The sequence below is a fragment of the Lactuca saligna genome, chromosome 9, assembly GCF_052625555.1.
Source record: "Lactuca saligna cultivar CGN05327 chromosome 9, ASM5262555v1, whole genome shotgun sequence".
NCBI lineage: Eukaryota > Viridiplantae > Streptophyta > Magnoliopsida > Asterales > Asteraceae > Lactuca > Lactuca saligna.
In genome coordinates this window covers 161,026,660-161,031,799 of record NC_136425.1, presented here as the reverse complement: position 1 = coordinate 161,031,799, position 5,140 = coordinate 161,026,660, and the positions used below count along the sequence as shown (strand labels likewise).

At 37.2% G+C, this 5,140-nt stretch overlaps 1 non-coding gene across 1 annotated transcript; it reads left to right on the top strand.

Annotated features, from left to right (window-relative positions):
- The first annotated feature begins 925 nt into the window (after window positions 1-925).
- LOC145019015 (small nucleolar RNA R71) lies at window positions 926-1,032 on the top strand. Its single transcript, XR_013667334.1, has one exon. It is a non-coding gene; the product is annotated as a small nucleolar RNA R71 (small nucleolar RNA).
- The last annotated feature ends 4,108 nt before the right edge of the window (window positions 1,033-5,140 follow it).

The window sequence follows — 5,140 nt, the reverse complement described above, 5'->3', positions numbered from 1 at the left end:
GGCTCATGTCATGAACTTGGTGTTTTAGCAGCACTTTTATTTTCGAGCTTTGGCTTCTTCGGCTTTGGATCGGATGGCTTGGATCCACTTCTAGTGCTTCTAAGAACTCATATATTGCCTCTTCTTCAGTATCAATAACCATGACATGGGATTAGGTCTTCTTTTCTGAAAGTTGTAGAGATAATTTCTTGTTCACCAAAGTTGTTAGTTGACCGAGTTGGGCTTCGAGATTGTGGATGGATGCTTGCTGATTTCTTAATAATGCTTGTTGGTCAATCATCATTTCCTGATGTTCTTTCATCATAGATTGCTACTCCTTCATCATTATTCTTTGATCCTTCAGTGTTGCATCAATATCATCATGTCTTTTCTTAGAAGCTTCCGTGAAACGAGCCAACATATTCTCCAAGTCAAATTTCTTCTCAGCTAGTGGTTGCTCTTTTTGGTAGAAAACTCGGCCATTTTGCATGTATTTCTCTTCCTTCTGCTTCTTGTACTCATCATATGATAGCCACTCCTTCTTTCATTTTCTCCAGTCTTCATCATACTTATCCCAACTTAATAAACTTGAGCCTTTTTATTCCCATATTCATCCAAGTTGTAGTCCTTGGTCAAGTGTGGACCGTTGCATCTCTCACAACCAACTCTAATTGCATCAATTGATTGGTCCATTTGGGTCAACGTCTAGTCCATATTATTTAGCATTGCCATCATACCAGCCATCTCTTCAGAGTGTGCACCCACACCACCTTTTAATCCTCCGTGTCTTGGGTTGTGGTACTCACAAGAATGCTTCGCGAACTCTTCAATCAACGCCTTGATCTTATTTGGATTTTTCCTTGTAAATGGCCCTTGAGAATCAAGAAGTTTCCTTGTCATGACATTGATCCCGTCATAGAAGATGGATACTTCTTGTTGTATGTTAAGGTCATGTTGAGGATAATTCCTTAGTAACCCTTTGTAGCGTTCCCATGCCTCATAGAGTGACTCACGTGGATTTTGCTCAAAATTGGCTATCGCCTTTTTGAGTTTATCTATCTTGGAAAGTGGGAAAAATATTCTAGAAACTGCTCGCACATTTGGGTCCAAGTAGTGATTGCACCAGGTGGTAGTGCCTTCAGCTAGTCTTTTGTAGCTCCTTTAAAAGAGACTGGTAGCATCCTCAACAAAGTTGTCTCTCTACAAACATTAGGGACATTGAAATAGTCCCTAATGTCATTGACCTCATCTAGATGCTTAAAATCATCCTCATGATCTTTTCCATAAAAGGGTATATCCTTAAGTGCAGTAAGGATATGTCTTTTCAGCTCGAATGTGGCAGTAGCAGAAATTGTCGGTTGCACTAACCCTGGACCAACATCGTCTCTAGTTCACTTCTTCTAAGCTCCCATGGACATTTCTTCAATATTCTCCATCTCATTTTTTGTCTTGTCTTCAGGTTCACTTATATATAGTCAAAACACGGGCTCGGATTCGTATTCAGACTCTTGTGGATTAGGTATTTGATCAAAACTTTCAACCTTGATATTCTCCTTTGAAGATGAACTTGACTCTCCCACTTTCTTTCCTGGTGTCTTTATAAAGACAGATCTGAGATCTTTGAAAAATGACTTCTTTGTTGTTTGATTCACTTCTACGCTCTTATCAGTCTTTTTGTGAAGGACTGACTGTGGATCTTCAAGTGGTGGCACCAAAGGTGTGTTAGAACCTTTGGTCATTAACTTTTGCAACAAAACAAAAAAAAATGTAAAACTGAACAAAAACTAAATAAAAATTACCTACTGGCTAGCCATCACGTCGTGGTAAAGGTTATCACCTTGTGTTGTCACAGAAAGTTTAACAAAAAAGAAAAACGCAGAAAACGTAAAACTATTGGACTCACGTGAGTTGAGTACTAAAACAAAACCTAAGCTGAAAAGGTAACTTTTTGCAGGTTTCACCCACAAAAAGGATCGATTAACCTAAAGCAAAAAAAATCAACTATCAAATAAGTTGTTCCCCAGCAACGGTGCTAAAAACTTGATGCATGAAAATAGCAACACCTAATTTTATATTTATAACCTAACTAACTTAACTAACTAAATTACACCTAGGCAATGTACCTAGTCAAATTATAGAATAGCCGAGTAAGTCGAATGTTGATCATAGGGAACGGTTTTGACTAATTAATTTACTTACTAATAAATTAACCTAATTACTAACAACGAAAGGGGTTTTATCTAATTTTTCAAGTTTGGATGAACTTAATTCTTTAACACAAATTCACTCAATAAACAAAACACTTCTGTTAATTCGAATCCAGTTTCCCTCAATGGTTTATAAATTAGCTATGACATTTACTGTTGGTTATCAATTAGAATAGTATTAGCAATTTAGTTCTAAATCCACTAACATTAATTAATTCATGTAGGTCTATGTGTGGTCACACAATAACTAACACATAATCAATTATCATATAGAATTGGAGCGTTGTGAGATTGATTTGGAAAACACACTTACGATTATAATATGAGTTCTCTAGCACAACCTAATTCAATTGTTCAATTACTTATCTAAAATTGGTTCGATCTTAGCTCTAATAATCAAATGTTCACTATATTACTAGGTATTCAAATTCATGCAGATTAATGTTCACTAACTACACATAACAAGAATTTAAAGCAATAAAATATCAAATCAAACATGCTAGGTTCAATCAATCAAACATAAGTCTTAACCAACAAGCAAATCAAAGCTAAAGTATTAACACCATAAGTTTTAGCTTCATGTAGCTAACAGAAGTAGTTAGATTTAGCTAGACATACTAGCAACCAAACATAAACAAATCATAATCTTAACCATGTTTAAGTTTACCAAACTAATATGCTAAGTATGAACTCTTTCTTCTTCTTTGGTATGCGCCCAATCTCTATATCTCTTTTCCTTCTGAATTTCGTCTCCAGTAGCTCTCCAAGGCAGTCAAAAGTCTCCCAAGTCATAAGGAACAAGTGTATATATATATTTTCTGATTTCCGCACTCTCACATCGTGAATATATATGCCTCACGACGTGAATGTAATAATTATTTGTATTGAGCAAGGACTCCTCTACGCGTATCTATCTTCTAGAAGATTCTTACTCACGTTGTGAATCTTAAGGCCTCACGACGTGAATTGAGCTGTTTATGGGGGTTTCTTCTTCTTTTATTCTCCAAGCCTCCAAAGTTGCATACTTTGTCAATTTTAGTCCTCTTCTCCAAAAATGCTTCAATTTGGCTACAATGTATAGTTAAAACTTATACGTACCATTATTCAATGCAAATAACCAAAATATTAATAAAAATGTAAAAAAAAAAATATTGCCTAAAACATGAATAAATATGGAAATATCAGTTTGTAATAGTGTAACTAATGCGAAAATAATAAAAGAAACTTGTAACCACCACCGTGACGTGGAGGCCGCCGTCGTGAGCCGCTGTTGACCACCACTACTCGAGGTGGTAGTGGGTGGTGTCCACCCTATGAGACCCTAAATGGCCTAATGAAGCTCTAACTGATCTAGGGACTTAGTTTTGGGCCTATTGGGCTATTATTGGGTTGAAAACCCTAACTAGGGTTTAGAAAACCCTAATTTTGGGATTATTGGTTTGGACTTATCGGGACCCGCATTTTGCACCATTCGAGTGACGTTATGACTCAAGCTCGATTTCATTGTATGTTTGGACCTAACGAATTAAGTCTTTAATGGGTTAAGTAGGAACACTTAACCCTAAACATCATTTTATTTGAAAAACCCTAATTGGGTTTGGATGCTTCTTGGGCAATTATTAGACTAAGTTGTTGTGGGCCTTGGAGGGTTTCCATGGCCTCCTTAGTAAATACCTCGGGGGGGTTCCCGAGAGCACTTAAGTGTAAGACCTTGGAGGGCTTCTAGGGCAACATTATATGTTTGCATGTTTAGCTCATATGTTTGTATGTATGGTTTGATTGGTAGTTATGGATGATCAAGTGGAAGTTCCCATTGCAGTGGGCTAAGACCATGAGGGTGCTCCTATGGCACCCGTAGTAATACCTTGGAGGGTTTCCATTACTTCCTTATATGATTATATGTTTGGAGTATGTGATTGATATGGCCTATGTGACATATGTAGCTTTTATAGCTAATATGATATGTATTATGTGGATTTTGTGTGTGGTATGCTCTGGGAACTCACTAAGCTTCGTGCTTACGGTTTACAATTTTTGTTTCAGGTATCATCGATTTGGAAAGGAAGGGATCGAATTGATTGCAATACACACACCTATGATATCCGCAACGAATGATTTTGGGATGAACTCTGATAAATGTTTTACTTAATGATGATTTGAATTGTTTGAAATAAATGGCATCAATGTTTTAGCTATATTAAAAATGAAATTTTTACCCTTGATTTTTGGGATGTTACAAGCAGGTTCATCGAAGAGTACGTACCAACAATTAAGGTGAAGCAGTTGGATCGAGAGTTTTTGGCTCTCACGCAGACTACGAAGACTATGGAGAAGATCACAAGTACGTTTAGGGAGAGGGCACTACTGGTTCCACAGTATACTACAGATGAGGTAATGAAGATGACATGGTATCATGACATGTTGAGAACTTACATCAAGGAATTCGTCATTATGACAACTTGTACAAATCTTGAGTAGATGATTGATGCGATACAAAACAGAGTGATTGAGTTGGAGTTTCATGAGAAGAGGAAGACGCCATAGGTTCAATATATAGTGGTGCCAGCTAAGAAGCTCAAGAATTTTGATTCACATTTTGGGGGGAAATAGGCTTAGGGCCAATGTTGCAATTGTGGTAGGTTGCACGAAGGAACTTACCATATGACTGGGTCGGGTTGTTTCAAGTGAGGCCAGACAGGACACTTTAGCAGAGACTATAAGCAACGGCACTGATATGTTTCCACTATAATTAGATTAGACACAAAAGGCCGATTGTCCGATTTTATCTAGTCAAACAGCATGAGCACCTACTTTAGCCACCTAGAAGATGATTAATGGTCATCCAGTCAGCATGGAGGCTCTTGTGGAGAAGATTCACACTTTCTAGTGGACAGAAGAGAAAGTAAGAAAAACACTACAAGTCGTTGTCGGTATGCATTCATTTATTTATTCTA